The sequence below is a fragment of the Ochotona curzoniae genome, unplaced genomic scaffold, assembly GCF_017591425.1.
Source record: "Ochotona curzoniae isolate NIBS_2020 unplaced genomic scaffold, NIBS_Ocur_1.0 scaffold_3835, whole genome shotgun sequence".
In the NCBI taxonomy this organism is placed as follows: domain Eukaryota; kingdom Metazoa; phylum Chordata; class Mammalia; order Lagomorpha; family Ochotonidae; genus Ochotona; species Ochotona curzoniae.
This window is the reverse complement of record NW_024467114.1, coordinates 24,115,825-24,127,550: the sequence shown is the minus strand read 5'-3', so window position 1 is coordinate 24,127,550 and position 11,726 is coordinate 24,115,825.

The following is an 11,726-nucleotide window of genomic DNA, read 5'->3' as shown; positions in this document are numbered from 1 at the left end:
GTGTTTTCAAGCTGGTAAAAGCAGAATTCCACCTGCAACACACAATGTTTAAAACACAAAAGTATAAAAACATGTTTGCATCCCCAGTCTTCTGTTCGGCTGTGGAGTTCAGCAGGGATCCTGTCACAGAACCTGCAATACTAAAAGCACAACATGGGCTTTGGGGTCCTGCAGATGGCAAACTGTGCCCCAGCTGTACCAGCATTTGTTAGAATCGAGCAAAGTTCTCAATAACTTTGAGCCTTTTTTGCTCACCTGCTAGTGGGGGGTGATAGTAGCCACTCTCTCGGGGTAGAGTGCCCCAAGAATGGAAGCTTCAAGAAGGGAAATAGTTTGTGTTGCTTTTGCTCAGGGTGCATCTTGGACACTCCAGTAGTGCTGGTGCATGATGGGTGCTTGGTGTCAAGTGAACTCATGCTGAGGTTACCTCAAGACTACTAGAAGATAACAGCAGCAGCTGATGACTCTCAAATGCAAGCGGGATAAAGTGACATCTCCTAGGAGACCAGAAAACAACCAGGAAAGCTTTGGCCTGACGAACTCGGGTCTAAGGTCCTCACAGTTAGGGCAGGGCAAGAGGTCAGGCACCGAAAGTCAAGTTTGGTTGCCTGGCTCATCTGAAGTGGGGAATCGGGTCAGACACAGATATGCAGGAAGCTCCCTTCCAGGGATTCCTGGGGTTCCAAGTCTTTTGTGGCACTTCGGTGCCTGTTACTGAGTGTGTCTGGGTCCCTGGTGAAAGGATCTGCTGTCAGAGACAGATTTGAGTCACGTGGTCTTGGTTAGGAGCTGCCTGAGCTGTCACCCCTGGAGTGACAGATGGCATGTGTGGAGGAGACCTGGGGTGGCCTCTGGCATGCGTCAGCTCTGGTGGGATGCAGCTGGTTCCGATATTTCAGGCATCTGGAGGAGACTGTGTTTGCTCAGCTGCTGTTTTGTTTCTCACCAACAGCTTCTTCACCCGCAAATTCAGAGGCTGCTGACGGGCCACACACTCGTTTCTCTGGTTGGATTGATGGGGATGTTCATGTAGGAATCTTGCGCTCTCCTGGCTAACAGAGAGAAATCAGTTCTTTGGAGCTTCTAACGGGGTGCTGGGATTCAAATACTGTACCTTGCCCCTTTGCCACTCTGCTGACCAGGAAAATTGGAACACTGATAGGAAATGTTATTTATATTGGTTGATATAAAGAAATTAACTCTAATTCTAGTTAATTTTAAGTATTTACTTTTTTTATTGGAAAGGCATATTTACAGAGACGAGATCCAGAGAGTGCATCTAGCCATTGATGCACTCCCCAAGAGGCCACAATGGCCGGAGCTGAGCTGATCTGAAGCCAGGAGCCAGGACGTTCTTCCAGGTTACCCATGCAGGTGCAGGGCACCAAGGCTTTGGGACATCCTTTACTGCTTTCCCAGGCCAAAAGCAGGGAGCAGCTGGGATATGAACCAGCATGTGCAAGGCAATGATTTAGTCACTAGATTTAGGCTATTGTGCAGGGCCCTGTGTATTTACTTCTGAAGATGTGTTTTTTTTGGGGGGGTCCCTCTAATGGGGACCAGGACTTGAGGTGTGATGTCTGAATTGAACGCAGGGAATGCAAAGGCAAGACAGAGCAATGCATACTTCATTGAGTTACACTGGGCAACTTATATCATAATATTGGCAGAGCAAGCAGGCAGATAAAAGGGATTAGCTAACTAAACAATAACATGCAAGCTACTCTTGACAATAGATCACAAGGGATTTGGAAAACAATCACTAGGTCTCAGACAACGGGATAAGTAAAACATGAGTTATAGAAATCAATACCGGTAAACAGATCTAACTAGAAAAGGAATCTAACAGACCTTTGCTCATACTCAGATACGTTCAGGCCACACTCACTAAAGGAAGGGGAAGGTGATAAGACGCCTCGCATCTCTCCAGGCACACTTGGTCAACAAGGTGGCCTGCAATTGCAACAGAAAATCTGCTTTCTGCAAAATGCCCAGTCTGCCAAGAACGTATGAGGTCCGGGGTCCTTGGCTATTTGGTGGTCTAGTTTTTAGGGGGCAATCCTTCAACAGTATTTGAAAGGCAGAGTGAGAGAAAGGTCTTCCATCCACTGGTCCATTCCCCACGTGGTTAAAGCTGGGGACTGACAGCTCCATCCAGGTCTCCCATAGGGCTGGCAGGAGTCAAAGTGCCTGTTGTCACCTGCTGCCAATCCAGGTGCATTAGTAGGGTGCTGGGTTGGAGGCAGAGCAGCCAGAACTTGAACAGATGCTCCAATGTGGGATGCCAATGCCGCATGCAGCTGCTTAACCTACCGTTCACATAGCAGGCTAGCACAATGCTAGCCCTGGTTCATTTCACCCAGTAGTATTCTTGCATTTTAAGGGTCTTTGCCTAGATACACGTTGAAATCCTTGTGGATGATATTATGTGGTGTTGCATATGTTAATAAGCAGAGGCGCATGGGAAAAGTGAACTGCACTGGAGATGTGACAAAATTGCCACCAATTCCAACTGTTGAAGATTTTGCCTTCTGGGGACTCATTGTGCTACTCAGTTTGTGGATATCAGCAATTTTCCATAACAATAATAAAACAACTTTAATGGAATCAATAGACTCGCACTTAGTGGAAAATACAGATGATTGGATAAAACTAGGGAGGTAGTTCTGTAGTGTGCTTTTATTCACTTAGGGGAGTGTTTCAGATTGAGTGTTCTATGTTTTTTTAATTTTCCAAAATAAAGCCCACATAGGCACAGGTTAATGGGTTGAGAGTCAGTCTGGGCCATGATTTGTCCCACACACACGGTGCACCCTGGCTCCTGCTTTCCAGGGACAGACTTGTTTTTTTTTTGGCCAGTTCTCTGCCCTGCAGCCCCAGTATTCTCTCTCATAATTAAATTGATACAGGGGCTTTTCTGGTTACTTCTTGAAAGACTGAGTAATGATAGCAGTGGCAGTGAACAGAAGGGGCATTTGCTGCGGGCTCTGGGCTCCAGGTGGCCCTCGGTCATGTTACTTTTTATTCAAATAAACCTGGAGAGCAAGTGCAAGAGCAAAGATAAGGAGCACTTGTTTTTGCATAACGGTTGCACTGACTGTTCTCTGCGCCGGGACAAGGTCATGCGAACAAGTTGGTGTTTTTTTCCTTAGACAAAACATAGAGGATATTTTGGCAATTATGAAAGCAAAATTCTCCCAGTCCGCAACCCTCCTCAAAGCCAAGGGTCACTCAGATGGGGAATTTCACCTTCAGCATCCTGAGGCTCAAGCGTTGGGATTCAGAGCTTGGTGGCTGGGAAGAGCTTCACAGACTTCCTAGTTTTTTCTATCTGTCTCTATGGTCTCGGTCAGTCAGTTTCTCTCTCTCTCTCTCTCTCTCTTTCAGAGTACTTCACTGAAACTTTGTATAGGAGCAGGTGTTGTGGTGCAGGGAGCTAAGCCACCACCTGCAGCACCACTATCTCATATAGGAGCATAGATGGGAGACCTTGCTGTTTTCTTCCAATGCAGCTCCCTGCTATGGTGCCTGGGAAAAGAGCAGAAAATGCCCCAAATCTTTGGGTCCCTACCACCCATGCGGGAGACATCCAGGCTCCTGGCTTCAGTCTGGCCCAAGCTCAACTTGCCTCAGTCATCTGGACTTTCATACAGATATCTTTGTTTTATGTTAGAAAAATTCATGCACAGTATTTTCAATATATATGTATTTTTCATTAACTCTTTGAAGACTCCTCATAAGCATAGACTTCAAAAATCTTTATACCAAAATATAAACCTTTTAATTCCATCCTCGGTGAGATAAAAAATATTGAGAGGCAGAAAAAGGGCATTCCTGTCTACCGTGTAATTCCCCGGTGGCCACTGGCTGATGCCTAAGCTGGGAGCAGAAACACAGTGCACGCCTAGACTGTGACAGGAACCCGCGTACTGGAGACGACAGTGCTGCCTGCCAGGGTCCTGCATTGGCAGCACACTGGAGCTAGGAGCTGGGGACAGGGACGGAGTCCAGGTGGTCTGATATGGGGCACAAATGACCTGATTCAGCATCTTACATGCTGAACGTGTCCCCCAGCATGCTCTTTGAAATAATCCCATGTGTGTATAATGTTATTATATTACATCTTAAATTATGTACAATATATGTTGATATGATATATTAATGTATGTTGATATTAAGTATTATACAGACATTTGTGTTAAAGTTTTTAAAGTTCTCAATATGTAGTTATAGATCTCTGTAATTAAACTATTTGTAACTATCATAGATATAGAGTTATATAGAGTAATTCTATGTGCAATTATATGGGTTTGCTAGCATTTAACTGCAGGAGCTAGCTGTGCAGTTGTGCATAACATGGAAGCCTTGCAAATGAGCAGCACTGGAACTGTTAGAATCCCCAAAGCGAAAGGCGTGCCCGTTGGTGGAGGATGCTCTGGTGGCTAAGGGTTCTGAAACAGACATGTCTGGTGACTGTTCAGCCAAGTCAGTGAGAGACTATGGTTTCACCATTATTTGAAATCCAAGAAATATTTTATCTTTTCTTCTGAGTCATTTGCTTTGGAGAGTGTTTTTTGCTTTCCCTGGGGCGGGGGGGGAGGGTGTGCCTGAAGGTTAGGACGACACTGGGCAATTAGCAATTTCTCAGGAAGTGTGGGCATGTGCTTCTCGTGGTCAGCAGCCTCTCTGGCTACTGGAGAGTTCCACAGTCACACTCGGGTGGAGCGAGCTTCCACACTGCTGTGAGTGTGTGTGTCCTGTGTTGTTTTCATGGAAGGTCATGCTAATTTTATTAGCTTATATAGTGCATTCAATGTTTAAGTCTAGAGTCCTGGTTTTATTCATAGAAGATTCCTGAAGGAAGGGATGACTGAGTGCAGTGGCTGCTGACCATCAGTGGGGATGGAAGTGGGAGGGAGAATGGGAGAGAGTTAAGGAGCAGAACCTTTTCCCAGTTGGAGAAGGTGCAACCAGGCCTGTCCTAGGGGAATGGAAGTAGGGTTGCAGGGGCAGTGATAACCCCTATGAGCTTATCTCAAGAGGTTGTGTCTTGAGACACACCCACTTCCCCCAACTCCAGTCATCCTACACAGGCCTAACAGGCACAAGTGGGCACCTGCCGCCCTGCCGTGGTCCTCCTGACCACTGAGTTGATCCACAGGGGAAGAGAACTGTGGCATGGCGGAGCTGTGGCTGGTGGAGTCTTGGATTCCTTCCCTCTGCATTCTGTCCCCCTTACTCACTTGCCTCCCAAGCTGTGGTTGGGGTAGAGCTGGCTGAAGCGTCTCCTAAAACCTGCATGGCCAGTGAGTGGCCTTCTCTGGCGCCACTTCTGCAGGGACCTGTATGTGGCTAGCACAGCCCTGTATCTGAGCCTGGCCGTTAAGACTCCTGAGCCAGACCTCTTGTGTCTTGTCCTGGGTGTTGTGCAGCCTTGGTTGGGCAAATGACTAAGTCATCTGTGCCTTGGTTTCGTGCTTGGTTAAAATACTCTTTGTGGTTACCCTGAAGCTGGTCCATCCCAAGTGATTATCAGAGAATAAGGGCCATCAAAGCTTGTGAGGAAACGGGGATGTTGCGGTGGAAAGTGAAGGATCCTTTCCCTTTTATTAACATTTTTCCCAACTTTAGAATTCACCAAAACATGTTGTAAGACAAAAGTGCATGTCTCATTGCAGCTTGCGTGTCCAGTAGGCCCCTCACCAAGACTACATGCCAGGACCCCTGGGTGATCGGTTTCTGCCTGCCTTCAGTGCACACAGTCAGGCTCCTGGGCTTGCCTGGCCCTTCAGGACATCCACAGCCATCAATCAGTGTGGTGCCCAGCTGTGGGTACTGTGAGGGACTTGCATGTTTGATGAATGATGACACGCTGTCCCTTGCAGTTGCCCAAGCCACCTGCTGCTAGCGGCATCAGCATAAAAAGTACACCAAAGATGCACTCTTTGCAGAATTTTCTCTGTATTTATAGAACACTATTCTAAGGCCTTCCAAAGAATTTTCAGCTGCGGTTCAATTCTTTAGTCCCAAGTGAGACAAAGCTAGACTCTGCACTGTGGCGTGTGGCTTTGCCCTGTGCTCCATGAACATCTACCATAAATTATAGCACGGAAGGGTAACAGGTGGTCCCCCCCATAGCTGCTTGACCTTGACATCCTACATCCTACACATGGGTCAAGGCCAAGTGGAGGAGTCTCATTTTGTACCTGAGGACCCCAGACCCCCAGAGGTAGGCAGAGAACCCCACCTCAGAGCTGGTTGGGGCATGTTGCTCGTTTGTACTCAAGTTTTGTTTGCCAGATCTCGTGCAGCCAGGAGCTGCAGGTGATTTGTGCAGCCTCAATACCAATCCCAAGACCAAACATGCTGCAGGCTGCCCACCACTTGCTTGTTAGGAAAGTGTGCCTCCCTCCCCCAAATGTGTGTGTTGGAATTCCAACCCCTGAAACACAGCTGTCTTTGGAAACAGGGTAATGAAGAGGTGATGAAGGTGACCTAAGGCCCTCCACACGGAGCCTTCTGCTTTAGTTGGAAATGAGACCTGGGGAGACCCTGTCATGACTTAGGAATAGGCCTGTGAAAGCTGAGGGACCTCTCCCCAGAAATCGGCTCCCTGAACCCTTGATCCTGCTGCCTTCAGACTAAAAATTCATTCCTGCTGTTGCACCTCCCCCAGGAAGTAGTGCTCTGTTACAGCTACCCAAGAAACAACAAACTTACTAGCAGGCAGTGTGAGCGCTGTGGGCTGGCTGATTCAGATCAGTGGAGTCCCCACTCCTGTGCTCTTAGCTACCTGTAGCCAGGACAGGAGCCAGGACAGGGGCCCTGGGGGCAGATGTACTCCTAGGGGCTGGCCTCAGCCTGCCACAGACAGAATCTGCATCTTGCATCCTCACTCCAGTGCTGCTGTGTGTGCATATCCTTAGCTCTGAGACTCTGTGTTGCTCTGTTCTTCCTTGTTTTGTCTGATTTTGCCTACTGTTCAGAAAGCTCAGACTCTCTGGCTGGAAGGAGCTTTTGACTCTAGGACCTCCTTTAGGCTTTCACTTCTAATGACATAAATTGCTGAGTGTGTGCAGGAGGAATGCATTTCAGAATCAATGCTCAGAGAACTGCTCTTTCTAAAAGCTTCTAAGGAGAGTTTTGTTGATTCGCCGTTGCAGCAGCCTGGGATAGTTGGAGCATCTGTGATGGGGCAATCTTTCACTAATTGCAGGGCAATTTCCACTGCTCTGAGCTACTGGCATTCCCTCCCTGAGAGTCTCTTGCTCCTGATTGATTCTTGCCAGGATGGTGGGGCTCACTCCTGGCTGCCATGGACAGGAAGACCCAGTGTAAGCCCAGAAGATCTTAGCCGAGACTGGAGTTGCTTTTGTAACTTTTATACAGGATGTACCTGGGAAACCCCAAGAAGTGAAAGCTGATTCACTCTTAACAATTCACCCCATTCCTTCCAGTTTTTGTGTCCTTCAGTTTTCCTCCCTTTTTCATCTTCTCCTTCCTCTTTCTCCACAGCCAGATAACAAATAAGAATACAGGATGCCTGGTTAAACTTGAATTTCAGTGACCGTGTTTTTGCATGAGTATGTGGTAAATATGGGCACAATTATTCTGAAAATTTTTTTAAGATGTATTTATTTTTATTGGAAAGGGAAATATACAGAGGAGGAGAGACAGAGAGGAAGATCTTCCGTCTGGTGGTTCACTCTCCAAGCGGCCCCAACAGCTGGAGCTGAGCCAATCCGAAGACAGGAGCTCGGAGCTCTTGCGGGTCTCCCATGCAGGTGCAGGGTCCCAAGATCTTGGGCCGTCCTTGACTGCTTTCCCAGGCCACAAGCAGGGAGCTGGATGGGAAGCAGGGCCGCTGGGATTAGAACTGGCAGACATATGGGATCAGGGCGCGTGCAAGGCGAGGACCTTAACCACTGTGCCACCATTCCGGCCCCCAAAACTTCTTGCATACTTGAAATTCACACTTAACTAGGAGAATCATCCTAAATTCATCAGGCCAGCCTGTCTCACTGCATGTCATTTGTGTCTGTGTGTGTGTGTATAAACAGCAAGAGGGGGAGTTCCTCCAGTGTTTGGTGGCAGCGTTAATCTATTTCTTCATGTTTATTTTGCCTCACCAACTTTCCTTATACAGTTGGATTCTATCCTTGGGCCAAGGAGGGGTAGAATATGTCAGATAGGAACCTCAGGTGCAGCATCAGAAAATCAAAAAGTGAGTTTTAACCACTCTGATCACATTTCATTCGTAAATCTCCAAGTCCGTCCATCAGTCAGTACAGGCCACTCCACAATTTGTTTTTGCAAATGACTCTCCCAGGCTACGGGAGACCCAAATCAGTGACACGCAGGGAACCGTCAGCCTCTGAAGTTTATGCACAACAGCCAGGGATGCAACGTCTCAAGGCCTTGGGCCATCCTCTGCTTTCCCAGGCTGCAAGCTGGGAGTGGAAAGGGAGGTGGAGCAGCAGGCATACGAACTGGCACCCATTTGGGATCAAGGCGAGAACTTTAGCCACTAGGCTAATGGACCAGGCCCTAGGTTAAGTTTTTAACAAAATAAAAGCCCAGCGGTGTCCACCAACTCAGTATGATGGAACACTGTTTCTCTGGTTCTTATGGACAACTCTTGGCCATCGGTGGTAACTTAGGGGTAGGCATGCTTTAATACCATGACTTTGATTAAAATTTCCCCATGTAAATACGGGACTATCTATGATTTAATCTCTAATTCATTTGGAAGATATAGTAACAGAGAAATCTTCCATCCACTGGTTCACTCCCCAAATGCCTGCGCCAGGGGCCAAAGTCAAGAGCCAGGTCCAGTATCCAGGTCTCTCAGGAGGATGGCAGAACCCAAGAGCTACCTCCTAGGAACCTGAGCAAGGAGCTGGAGCAGAGGTGGCACAGCCAGGACTTGAACTGGCACTCCAACAAGGGTTGCTGGCATCTCAGGTGCCACAACACCAACCCTTGACTTAAGTTTCGTAGACTTTTACAGCAGTTTTAGTCTCACAGAACAACTGAGCAGAAAGTACAGAGTTCCTAGAAATGACCCCGTTGCAGCCTAATTCACATGGCACTAGGTTTTCATCAAAACAATTGTGTGTTTTATTAGTCATCTCTGAATTCATCCCTTCCAGGCAGGCATTGGCACAGGAGTTAAGACATTGCTTGGGACACCCACCTGTCATATCACCGTGCTGGGGTTGGAGTCCTGCCAGTCAGTTCACATAGTGGGAGGCTGCAGTTGGTGACTTGAATACTTGGGAGGACAGGATGGAGTTCATGGCTCCTGGCTCCATCCTGCTCTGGCTCTAGCTGGTGCAGGCATTTGCAGAGAGAACCAGTGAATGGAAGATCACAGTCTCTCAGTTAACCATTCTCTCTGACACTGCCTTTCAAATAAACAAATAAATCAAACCACAGTTCTGATGGTATAAGCTCCATAATAACTTGCAAAGATGGTTGGGATTTCTGAAATATAGTTTCCCTTAAATGTTTAACATTCTATAGTTACTGCCTTAGATTGCTAGACCAGTTTCCTGCCAGTACCAATGTCTTGGGTGTGCACAATAGAATTAAACATACCAGAGATTGGCACAGCAGAGGCCACTGATATCTCACTATTGATGTCCTAGTCATTTTAGAGTCTTAGAATGTCCAGACACCTTGGGGTCTCCCTCCTAACCACTCCACAGTAAGACTTAAGCCCTTTTCTTCAGGTCTGGGTGAGCTTCCCAAGGGTTTCCAGAAGGCACAGGCCTGTCAGCACAAGGACAGGCTGGGGCTGCAGCTGCATCTTGATTTCCAGGTGTGATGGCTGCACCTGTCTGGTTACAAAAAACCTCCTCCAGCCAGCCTAAGTTGAGGAGGTGCAAGACAAAAATACAGTGAGCTAAAATTAGTCCACCCTTTTATCCCATTATCACTTCCTAAGATATTGTTCAGTTCCATTTAAGCCACATCATCTCCCTGTCATGAAGACATTGTGATGGCTTTTAAGAACAAGGAAAGCTTACATTGTAGCTTAATTCGCTGCAGCTGTCATGACCTTCAAGTTTTTTTCTCTTCCCTTCCAGAAGTGCTGGCATTCAGTGAGACAGATGCTAGCATAGTTTCTGGGGGGGGGGGAGGTTGAGGGGGCTCATTTTATTATCAATATGCAAGGTGCACCATTAATAAGGATACATCGTATGGATCGTTCTTTGGGAATCCCAGTGGGCCCCACCCCCGACCCCTGCAATCCTCATGACAAAAATGCTTGCTTTTCTTTTCAGTATTCTTTACACTGAACATCCCATCTTAATTCAGTGAGGGAATGTTTATTATGTAGAAGATGTAGCACTGAATACTGGCAAGCTTGATTGAGACAGAGATTCTGCCCCAAGGAACTTTAGACAGGTGCATGTCAAGATGGGGTAAGCATATGATGCCTACAGCCGATGGCAGATTTCCTCTGATGAAGAACTTGTCTCTAGGAAAACATCTTGATAAATTAGAATGGGGTGGGGTGGACTGGGAGTTGAAGATGCAAAAGAGGCAGCAATAAGAAGAGCTAAATCTCAGGAGGTGTGTGAGATGCTGGGCACAGAGAGTGGGCAGTAAAGAGATTGCAGAAAGGAAGCAAGACATGGGGCTTGAGGCAGGTCCCTAAGGGATGCTGGGCCAGGTGGACTCCTAAGTCAGGATGGTCAGAAACTGTCTTGGGATCTTGGGATCATGTATGCCCAGTGCTCACTGTGACAGTGAATGATGCTTGAGATAGAAGCCCTTCTGTCCTCTACCCACATTCCAAAGTCTGATGCAGCCATGAAAGCTTTGTGTCATGTCTGGGCCGGTTTGAAGGCTTTGAGCTGCATGTTCAAGATCATGAGAAGTAGAACAGACACAGGGCATGTGAAAGTAAAATTCTAGAAACAAATGTGCCTGTGAAACATCGACTCCCTGGAAACTGTTGAAATCTCTAGGCAGCTTTGGGTTCCCTCAGATCCCTCTAGAAGCACATGTGAGTCCATCTCCCTCTTAGTCTGCAAGGTTCAAGGCTCCCAGCAGAGTTCTGCTTGTTTGGGCTTAATTCATAAAACATATGCAGTATTATACCACCAGTGGGTAAGAGCGGGAGCGCCAAGAAGAGGATATTAAGCTCTGCCTCTTGGATTAAGTAAGGCTTGCCAAGAAAGCTTTGGAAACTAATTGTAGTTTCAACAGGCAGAGCAGGACGAGAAGGTCCCATCACCTGGGCGGAGGTGGGGCACGATTGGTGTGAGACACCATGTCTGTGCATTAATTCTGCAGGTGGCTGAGAATGAGGCAAGGGTGGTAACACAGAGTGGGTAGGAGGTGGCGCCTTGGGCTACTGTCAGATTCTGGAAGACGGTAAACCCCATCCCAGTTCCACAGATGTCTGGTCTGTAGGTCAAAAACATTGCAGAAACTACAGGAAGGTTCTAACTGGAAAAGAAAGCATTTTGTAAGCAAGAGACCATTTAGATTGTGACTCAAGTGACTTCCCACCTCCATCTTCCATGTCCAAGGGAAGATCTGCTCTTCTTGCTAGGACTGGCTAATGCAGCATGGGTGGGAAGTGGAGCGAGTGTGCACACACACACGGGATGGTGGGGGCGTGAAAGGCTGGTGGCATTAGAGGTTAGAGGGAGAGTGGATGAGAGGTGAAGCTGACAGTGACTGATGTGGAGAGTTGTCTTGTGTCTGCT